The 11,476-nt window shown below is 43.4% G+C and overlaps 1 protein-coding gene across 3 annotated transcripts in view; it reads right to left on the reverse strand.

The window, feature by feature from the left end:
- Positions 1–11,476, reverse strand: part of STX11 (syntaxin 11) — a 69,545-nt gene extending 58,069 nt beyond the window's left edge. For all 3 annotated transcript variants that reach the window (XM_019744503.3, XM_074333682.2, XM_019744502.3), the window contains exon 1: positions 11,369–11,476. The gene's annotated coding sequence lies outside the window, so the exon portion shown is untranslated. The remainder of the gene's footprint in view (positions 1–11,368) is intronic.

Here is an 11,476-nt window from a genome sequence, read left to right on the forward strand (position 1 = left end):
CTGTTTCCACTTACATGCAGTTGACCAGATCTTAGACACGTGGTCCCATCTAATTGCATGGAGGCAGGGATTCAGCTTTACTCAAAGGAAGAAAGGAAAATGGGTATTGGGAGACAACAAGCTGTCCTTCTCACGGGTGCCTACCATTTCAAGGCTCTCCAAAATTTGACCTCATTTTCCACCGAAATTATTAACATAGCCACCTAACTCGTCTATCTGTCTCTACTTTCAAATTCTCCTAGGTCACTGTCATTACTCATCAGTTCAAAGCACAGTTTTAATGAAATTACTCTCTTGTCCCATAGCCTTCAGTGGATCCACATTACTTGCAGATTAAGTCCAAACGCTTTTACTCAAAATGATATGAATTTCCTTTGTAACACCGTTTCACCATGATTGCTTTCTTCTTTCCTACCCTCCTTTACTGCTCTCAACTGGCCATTCCCTGAATACACCATGAACTTTCGGTTCTCCCGGACTTTTCTTGTGATAGACCCTCCGCCAGAATGACCTTTCTAAAAGCCCGTCACCAACTGTTGAAACACAGCACACACTTTCAAGCCTATCCCCAATGATATTTCTTTAATAAACTCATTTTTTATCACTTCTATTAAAAATAACCTACCCATTCTCTGAATAGTCAGTTTTTATGTTGCCTTCCATTATAATAAATTACAAATTTTCATATTCACGACCATGATTATATTGTAACTTACATAGTATTCACTACAGATTATTTTACCTTTGTAGTCCTGGGATCATCTAGTCTCTGAATTTTTTCCTAACAGCTGCATAACACATATTTGTTAAATGGAATTGGTATATAAGCACTGAATTTATTGAAGGAAAGAGAAAAACTTCAAGTCAGTTCTCTCTGGATAAAGCACTCATTTAAACTAGATTAAATGCTTTATCAACAATGTAGTATTATTCATTACATAATTCTGTCTAAGTCTATATGTACTCATTTGAAATTGTTTTGAGTGATTTGTGTTAATATACAAAGCTTAATATGGATTTGTATCAGGAAGAACAACTTGTAAGTGCTATTTTTAGCTCTAAGAAGGAAGTGACAGTTTTTCAAGTTTTAGCAGAAGTGTTATAACTTATCTCAGTCAAACACTTGCTAGGTCATTTAGTATGTCACGTATGTTAGTTTCTATTTCAACTCTCGGGCCTATTCAGAAATAATAAAAGAAAATTTTAGTTTTGATTGCTGCTAATTTTCTTATGACTAAAGGTAGAAATAAAAATAGTTTCAATATTGAATTGTCTGTCTGTTAAAATATGAGCACAAGACCTATTTCATATTAATCTTTTGTCCACATTGGCCAATTTGTTAGCTCTTTATTAGGTTGAGACAGGAAAACTATGGCTATAGAATTTTTTTAAAAAAATAAATTCCCAATTAAGGTTAATAAATTATTCAAAAAACAACCCTAGATTGCACTTATAAGGACACCTCTTCCTGAAAAATAGGATTTCATATTCACTCTTTTGTACTTCTATGTTATTTGTCCCTCTCTCTATTCCTCTTCTGTGCCATATCTGACCTCTTTTTGTGACCTCTTGTTTATAATCTGATTAAAACTATTTCACACACTCTGTGTTAACCCTGGTTGTATGGGAAACATTAGAACACTGATCAGAGCTCAGGACCATACATCACTCCAGCAGAATCTTAAACTAGAAAGAAGGCTTAGGGAAGTATGTGGACTGAAAATAAACTATAAGGCTAATATTTTTAGTTCTAACTCTATATCCAATATGGAGTCATTTTTTTTTTAGATCCAAGAAAAGTCAGTTAACTTTCTAGGGCAAGGAAAAACAAAACAAAAGAAAAATCATTCCGGCAGTGACTCATAGAACCATTCAGGTACAATTAACACTCCAGATCTCCCACGGGATCAGGCTGCAGTGCGTCTCTCACTGAGACCACATCCTTGCTTAGCCTTTTCCCTGCCCTATCCATCTTCCCACTCTCCTTCTGAGAGCACTCTTTCAATAAATCACTTGTGCAAGAATCCTGGTCTCAAACCCTGATACTAGGAATCTCAACCTAAGACAATTAATTGGTCATGGAATTAATCCTAACAAGATTCTAGAATGAGGTTCTGGAGTTGATTCAGTTGCTGGTCAGATGGCAACGGTATCCATCCCCATCACTAGTAGTAGGTAGAGTACTGGTAGCTCCTGGAACGCTGTAGAGATGAGTTTGGTAAAGCGATTACCTGTGATGAATTTGATGGTTTATAAAAGGAAAGAGATACTCCAGCTGGAGGCACTGTCTCTGAAGTTTCAGAATGATGGGGGAAATAATAACTCTAATATAACTACGAACTAGAGAATTGGGAGCCTGTTGCTAAGTGCCACTGATGTAATGAAGAGAGAAAAATAACAAGGTCTAATATATTAATCAGCAATTTAAAGCAAAGTGTGAGAGTCAGAGGACCTTCTTGGCAGCATTTAAAGAGACCTTCATCTCCTGTAGCCAAGAGGAGATACAGCATATGATTTAAATGTAAGAGGGGCAAAACTTCAGAGAAAACTGAATTCACAGCCTGGTCAGTTCTCCTACTCCAGACTCAGGGCCCTCATAGGAAAGGAATTAGGACCTTAACACTCAGGATGGAGATTTCTTGGTGGACACACTTACATGCCTTTCTTGGTCTCCAGACTTGCCTGAACTCTCTGGATCTATAGAAGTGGGCAACTCTACTTTGTTAGAAGATAGAAGTCATCGCTTGAAGATTTTTCAAATGCCTCAGCTAAGGTACTTTATAAGACAATGCTTGCACTCCCTTAGGATCTGTACCCATCTGCCTTCCTGTTCACCAAACTGATAACTAGGGCCAAATTTCAGCATGACTTCACTGGAAAAGTGCAGATCCTGCTAAGGAAAGAGAGGGTTTACACACCAAAGTTACTGCAGAATCTTATTAACATTACTTCCAGGAGCAGGGGGAGGATGCCTGGAAATGAATCAGAGGGTGCTGGATCAAGGTGGGGGCAGAATATAAAGCTCATTAAGGGAGAGTTTATCAACTTGGAGGCTCTGTCCCACGATACAGGATTTAATATCCTCATGTGGACTCCCAAAGATGGTTCCAATACATACCTGGGATGGTCTTTGGATGATGTGAAAAGCAATGATCCATACTGAATCAAGTTAGAGATGCCAGAACTGTAAGACAGACTATGGAGGAAGGGATTGAAAGGCCGAGAGAAGTAGACATGCTAACAAGGGTCTACTGTATGAGACCGGAAAACTCATCAGCTAACTATGACTGTTGAAAGAGCATAGAGGACTCTGTGTACCAAGCAATAAGGAGACACCAGTGTCATTGAGAAACTTAGTGGTGGCTCTCCTCTGCAGGCGAGAGTTGATGACAGGAGATGCTGATACAGAGCCAGGCTCCCTAATAGCCATGAGGTTGATAGGGTCCCAGAGTAGCAGAGACCATGTGGTAGTACTTTACCACCAAAATCAACATGGGCATAATTTCCAGAATGGACAGCAAGTTTGGAATGGAGGGGGTTGGGGGCCAGGGACCTCCAGGGATCTGTGGAGATGTTTAAGGTGCTCTAAAGTGTAAGATAGATGTTCATCCACCAAGGATATTGCTTACTATGTATAATCAAAAGAGATCAGGAGTAGATGAGCAGAAGACTGTGGTCAGCTGACCCAGCAGAAAGTCACGATCCTTTGTACATTTTTCAAACCTGAGCCAGTTTTCAAACCCATCACAGAACAGCTCCATCAACTGAAAGAGAGGCCAGGTTCCACATGAAAAGGGACCTTGCAACACCATATCAAGTGCACACAGTAGCAACTTCCCCAGTTCTTTCCCCCATTCACTGGAGACAGGGGAATACATGGCTCTTTTAAGGACAGTTAGGTACAGTGTCCGAGTTGATGATAATATTCAGAAACCCCAAACACCTTTTGACCCCTTTGTTAAAATAGGAGTATGTGAGGGTCAAGTCACTAACAGCGTCCTTGCCAGGTGTTTGTGTCCACAGATCCACAGATCCACACAGAGATCATATCCCCAGTTTCTGAATGTAGACTTGGAACAGACATAGGATTTTACAAAACCTTCATTTTAGTTCCTTGACTTGTAGAGTCAGAGTTATTGTAGCAGGAAAGGCCAGTAGAAGTCCCTGAAACTACATCCCCACCCCTCAGCCAAGACTGTATCTCAAAGCCAATGCTATATCTCGGGAGTGAAATGGCAGAGGTTTAAATGATTTAAAGCAGGGGTGTCCAAACTTTTTTCAACGTTTTTCACCAAGGGCCATATGCGGTAAAATACACAAACAGCCGGGCCACTCACTCGAGGTGAAGTACGTATTGCCTCACCTGGTTTATTTAAGTAAACTAAATATATTTTTGGAATTTGCTGTGGGCCAATTAACAATGGATTGCAGACCGCAGTTGGCCCGCAGGCCGCAGTTTTGACACCCCTGATTTAAAGGATGTAGAAGTTCTGGGTCTCGTTCTATCTCTCATCTAATTCACCATTCTGGCCTAACAAGACCTCTCCAAGTAGTCTCCTCATTTGCAACTGCTGTATTAGACACAGTATATTTACTATAGCACGTTTAACACAGCCTCTGGTTTGTGACTAATGTAATTTCCTTTCTTTTCAATGTGTCTCATAAGAAAGATTAGAAACAGTTTGCTATGACATGGGATGGATAATAGTATACATTTATGGTCTTGGCCCAACACTATGTTAATTCTCTGGTTCTCTGCTGTGATGGTCCCAAGGGATCTGAGCCATCTGGACATTCCAGACTTTCCTTTGGTTCACTAAATGGATGACATATTATTTGGACCTTATGAACAAGAAGTGGCAATTACTCTGGATGTCTTGTTAAAACTTGCAATCCAAATGATGGAAGATAAACTCTACAAAGATTGGGTGGCCCGACATTTCCATAAAGTTTTTAGGAGTCAACACCCTGGAATGCCGAGACGTACCTTCCAAAGTATAGGACAAGGTGTTTCACGGCACCCCTTGCTTTATAGGCCACTTTGGGTTTGGGAGGCAGAGTACACTGCAGTTGGGAATGCTGTTTCAACCCACTCATTGAATAAGTTGGAAAACTGCTAGTTTTGATTTGGACCTAAAGCAAAAGGAAATAAAAGAACTGTGGGGCCGCTTCCAGCTGTGTTACAAGAAGCTCTGTTGGTCGGGCTCATCAGTATAAACTCCTCAAAGCTGATCTGCCTACTGTTGCTGCTGAATGTCTGACCTTCCAGCAATAGAGCCTGATCCTGAGCCCCTTATGGTGTCATTCCTTGAGGTGGCCAACCAGAGGTTTAGTGGCATGTTACGTATACCAGCCCCCTTCTGAAAAAATGTTTTATCTTGAATGGGATTGACACTTATTCCGTATTAGATTTGCCTTTTCTGCCTCTGGTGCCTCAGCTATCACCACTATGTGATACCCTGACGTGGGATCACACCTGACATCGTCTGTGAACCAAGGGACCTCAAAAGAAGTATAGCGTTGGGCACGTGATTACAGGTCATGCATCAACCAGAAACTGCCAGACTGAAAGTGCAGTGCAGTAGCCTCTTGAAAGTATAGCTAAGGCACCAGCTGGAGATGATAGGACAGGCTACTATCCTTCAGGATGCAGAATAGACCTTAAAACATCAGCCTCTATGTGGTGCTGTGCCCCACTACGTAGACTATATGGGTCTGGAAACCAACCAGTGAAAGTTGCAATGGTTTCACCATCACTCTCGATGACCCATTTGGGGAAGTTATGCTTCTTATTTTCACAACTGTAGGCTCTGTGGGTCTAAAGGTCCTGGTTCTCAGAGGGAAAATGCTTCCACACAGTAAGAGAACCACTAAACTTAAAGCTATGGCTGCTGTAGACCAGCCAACAAAGAAAGGAGTTGCCATACTGTTAGGGTTAGTTAACCCTGATCATCATAAGGAGCAGGTATATTTGGCACTCGTATTAGCTACTAGAGTGTCCCTTAGTTTTCTTATACCAAGTTTGAACTATAAATGAGTCAGTACAGCAACCACAGCCCAAGAAGAACAAGGTAACCTATAGATAACCTCTACAAGATAAAAGTCTGCATCACCCTACCAGGCTGGCCACCTAGACCAATATATTGTGTTTCCCCCAAAGTAAGACCTAGCCGGACCATCAGCTCTAATGTGTCTTTTGGAGCAAAAAATAAGACCTTATATACTATAACATAAGACTGGGTCTTATGTTAACTTTTGCTCCAAAAGATGCATTAGAGCTGATGGTCTGGCTAGGTTTTATTTTCGGGGAAGCACAGTAGGTGCTCGCTGTGGGTAGACTGGGGACATGATAAACATCAGTTACAGCCTTGAGACCAACTGCAACATTGGGGAAGTGACATTTTGTTCCACTAACCCTTCTCTTGTTAGTTTTCCCAGAAATGGCCACCAACCAAAAACCCGGTGAGAAGAAAGTGGAGCTGAGTGGGGACAAAGGCGTGACCTGCAGTAGAGGCTATTGTTTCCCAGATATCCTTAAGGAGATCAGTGCACTAATTTCTCAGCTCTGAGTATTGACTGTTGAAGACCCACAGTTGCCTCCTTTCTTGGAGAATTGATCTTGGCCAAGCAGAAGTGCTCTTGCGTAGGAGATTGTCTCCCCCAGGGTGGAGAGGCCATTCCAGTAACTGACTGACTGACTCGGGGGAATACTGAATGTGGACCTCCTGCCTCGAGGTGCAGTGAATTGTGTGGTGCAATCTAGTCCATCAGTGCCTGTGGGATCAATCAAAGCTGACCTTATTTCTCCTGCCATCCCCTGCCTCTTTCTCCCCTTCTCCTGAGGCTATTCCCTGAACAAATCACTGCTTCTAAGGACACCTGGCCTGAGAATTGCACATTTCCCTAGGTCAGACGGCTTATTCAGTTATACAACTGCTATTATTAAAAAAAAATAAAAAGTCTGTTTCCAAAGGCTTTCCTCTTTCACTAAATCCCACTGGGTCCCAGCAAGAACCAATAAATACCTGAAAGAAGTTTTGATGTGCTATCCACCACCATTTACTGACCCTCTATCACTGACTTTTTTTTTTTTTAATTGAGCAGCAGTTATAGAATGTAACCCTCTGTTAAGAGTCTTGGAGATGTGGATTGCTTCTTCGACAGAGGCAACTACTTGATCTAGCTAGTCTACAAAGATTAGTTGAAGAATAGGAAAAAGTGCAAGGGAAATAATAGACATAATACACTCATAAGGCAGATCCATGCAATTTTGTCATTCCTAGACTCATTGTGACAGGTTCCAAATGTGCAGTTAGAATTGGGCTGCTCAGCATCTTAACCTAGTCCACTCCTATTTCAAACGTTCATAACCCTTTCCTCATGCCACCTACCCCAGCCAAATGGAGACAATCTAAATGTCCATTGCAAGTAGAATGGTAAATTTACTTTTTTTTTTAATTTTATTTTTTTATATTAGTTTTAGGTGTACAAAACAACATGGTATTTTAAAACAGCTTTTCGGGTTTTATTAAAGAATTCCAACCAAGATCCCAAGGTTCTGGAACATGTCTTCTCCTCACCGTTAACAGGAATAAAGTAAGACATATGAAGGATTTCACCCCATTGCCTGAATACATCTGGATAAATTTTTAAAGTCCTTCAGAAGGCAGTGGACTGATAGGAGAAACTGTAGCTTGTGAAGGGAACTGTCCACATCCATGATAAAGAGGCAAGGCGGAGAGAAAAGGTTGATGAAAGAAAAAAGGAACAATCTGCAGGCAAAACCTGCCTGTACAGAGACTAAAAACTGGTCCCTTGTGAATGAAAGGCAGTGATTCCTCCTGTTAGGATCTGGCCAAGGTTTTAAATGGCACAAACGGGGCACCTGGGAGGATGAGGGTACAGAATCTCCCCATAAAGCATAAGACTAAGAACAACGTTGTGGATTTTGTTAATGACAGCCGAGGAAAGGCAATCAAGATGTTCCAAGGAAAGACTGCAGAACAATACTGGGCATAAATGGAAAGGAGACATTGGAACTTAGCAGGGGTAGTCTCAGGAACAGAAATCGAGTCTATGTAGGGTAAATGGCATTAGGACCTAAAGCAGGGTGGATGGGTATCCAGAGACCGCCTACACCAGGCTCCCTACACCATTGTTATTTTTCTCTCAGTGACTTCAGACTCTGCTACTATTTTAGTCATATCCAGATACCCAGTTAGCCAGCAGATCGCTGATGGAAAAAAGAGGTGGAAAATGCCACTGATTCATCAAGGCTCACTGCGCCCATACACCATCTTCCCACTCACCATCCTGCCGCCGAGGTCCCCAGAGTACAATGGAGCCTCTGTGCAGCCGGCTTCAGCTGGGTGACAACCCCTCTCCCCACCCTGAGCCTTTGGGCTAATGGAAACTGTAAAATTTGACACCCTTTCTCTCCAGTTTCTTGTCTGGCTCTGGGGAAGCAGTATCTTCTCTTACTAGCAGGAGATGCTGGATTTGGGGAAGCAGTGTTTTCTCTTTGTAGCAGGAGATGCTGGATTTGCCTCCCGGAGAGTTTGGACCTGCCTGTGAGAGCTGCTCGAGGCTGTCAGTCTTGGGATTGGACTAGGGCAACTCCACCTGGGCCACCTCCCTCCAGCCACCTTTCTCACTGGCTTGTCTCTGGGGGAGGTGCTCCTTGAAGCTTTCAGGTCCGATTTTCGGTCTCTGTCACATGATAAAACGTGACCCTTGGGTTTGTTTGGGTGTGACAGGATGAAATAGCAGTGATTGAGGACCCAAAAACATCACTAGTCTTCCTATCAAGTGGGTTCAGATGCCATCCATTTGTCAGAGATAGATACCACTTCCTCTCCCCTGGGGAGGTTTGTCCTTTTAGGTTTATTCTGAGGTTTTCAAGTTGTTGCAAAAATATTAGATGCCATCCTATTGGGCCTACTTGAAGGAGGAGCTTCTTCCGGACTTGCAAAAGGATTGCTTGATACTTCCATTCTCTTCCAGAGGCTTCGTGACCCTGGAGCCAGCCGGCCACCTTCTCAGGCCCTTGAACGTATTGTCTGCTGCTGCTTGGAGCCTCCCTCCTGCACTTTACTTTTCTGGTTACTGCGTTTTGTGTCTCCTTTAAGAAACCTTTCTCTATCCCAAGGTCATGAAGATGGTCTGCTATGTTAATCATTGAGTAACTTTATAATTTGTCTCATGTTCGATCTCACATCCACCTGGAACTGACTCTTGTATATAGTGTGAATTAGGGATCCCATTTCGTTTTTTCCCACATGGTACAGTTATCCTGCTCCACTATGGGAAAGATTGTTTTTTTCTTCCACTTCCCTGCACTTCCCCTACATACTCTGTCATGTATCAAGTATCCATTGTGTGGGGGCCATTTATTTTCTTGTTGCTGGAATGCAGAAATACCATTACTTTTTTTAATATTGATTTTCTATCCAGCAACCTCCCTTAAGCATGTTAAACTGCGTTAATGGGTTTAATGTGTTCAATTTACTTCTAAGCATTTCTAATGTCTGACCAAGCAAGCACCTGCTTCTAGTAAGAAAAACCTTCCAAAGTGTCATGCAGGGCATCCGGCGGGGTCTCTGCTCCCGCTCCCCACAAGAGAACGCAGGACATGGTGAGGCCAAAAAGGAACACCCACGGAGCCATAGATGGGGGAGTCATATCACTATATTCTCGCTGGCGGCATTCGCCTCTCTGCAATCCGCTCTTGCCAGCCAGCCGCCATCTTCTTGTTAGCCCCCATTTTCTGCTAGCATAGCCACAGCAGTTATACTAGTGGCCAATGGCTCACTGGTTACAGCTGACGGCCAACTAGCCACAGCTGATGGCCATCCAATCACAGTTGATGGCCATTTACTACCTGAGCCAGCACCTGTCTATGTGAGGCCGAGAGCGTGGAAACTGCTCTCTGGAGTTCTGTCCCCACACAAAGAATTTCAAAGGCTCTTGTAAATCTTAATTTAACTTATAAGTTTGGTGAATCCATTTCTCCTAAATAGTAATATACCACTTACATACTTGCTTCTGTTCTTCTTTTAATTTGAAAATATAAAGTCAATGATATGTATATTAAATAGAATCACAACATTAACCTGTCTAAAATGCCAAAGTCTTTTAAATTATGAACACTTTAACATACTGTCGTGCAGGGAGTCACGCAGGGTCTCTGATCCCGCTCCCCACATAAGAACGCAGGACATGGTGAGGCCAAAAAGGAACACTCACAGAGCCATGGATGGGGGAGTCATACCACTATAGTCTCGCTGGCGGCTGGGTTGGAGACACAGGAGGCAGGAGCCACACTATCTGCAACCCGCCATCCACTTGTCTCTGCCAAACAATCTCACTTGCTAGCATTCTGCTTCTCTGAAATCTGCAATCCACACTCCGCCGCTTGCTAGCTCAGCCACCATCCTCTTGCTAGCCCCAATTCTTCTGCTAGCGTAGCCACAGCAGTTATATTAGTGGCCAATGGCTCACTAGTTACAGCTGATGGCCAACTAGCCACAGTTGATGGCCATCCAATCACAGTTGATGGCCATTTACTACCTGAGCCAGCACCTTTCCATGTGAGGCCAAGAGCCTGGAAACTGTACTCCTGGCTCTGTCCCCACACATACATAAAGAGATTATTCCTAAACCTAATATGAAAGTGTTTATACTAGTGGTATGATTTATCATTTTTGTATTACAAATTTTTCTCTGATTGAAAAGTCACTCACCTTCTAAGTGAAGCAGGTTTAATCTTAAAGGTGACCAGAAATTTCATTTCAGGAGAACTGAGGTTACCACTGTCGTGCGCGGAGGCCTGCTCGCCGCGCCATTTTTCAGGCGGGGCGGCCTGCAGGGTCTCTGCTCCCGCTCCCCACACAAGAACACAGGATATGGTGAGGCCAAAAAGGAACACCCACGGAGCCATAGGTAGGGGAGTCATACCACTATGGTCTCACTGGAGGCTGGGTTCACCGGACACACGGCCTGCCTTCCGCCTTTCCGCCAACCAACCGACCGACGATTCTCCTCCACTCTCTCAACTCTGTTCCTCTCCTCTCTTCCGCTCTCTTCGGCTCTCCTCTTCCACTCTCCTCGGCTCTGCTCGGCTCTTCGGCAATCCTCGGCAGTCCTCGGCTCTCCTCCGTAGCCGCAGCAGTTATACCAGCGGCCAATCGGCTAACCAGCCACAGCCGAAGGCCAATCAGCCACAGCCGACGGCCATCCACCACCCGAGCCAGCACCCTTCCACGTGAGGCCGAGAGCCTGTAAACTACTCTCTGGGGCTCTGTCCCCACACCACCCAGAACAAGTCATTGTTACCAAGTATACAATTTATGACCTTAAGATTACTTACCAGTAAGAAATTTGAGACTGGATGGGCACCAGGGGAAGTTTAACCAGGGTAATTTTCTGACGCACGTCCTTCTAAAAATCATTTCTAAGTTTAAGAGTGACCTCTAAA

The sequence above is a fragment of the Rhinolophus sinicus genome, chromosome 2 (assembly GCF_057876585.1).
Source record: "Rhinolophus sinicus isolate RSI-liver-muscle chromosome 2, RSI-T2T, whole genome shotgun sequence".
Lineage (NCBI taxonomy): Eukaryota > Metazoa > Chordata > Mammalia > Chiroptera > Rhinolophidae > Rhinolophus > Rhinolophus sinicus.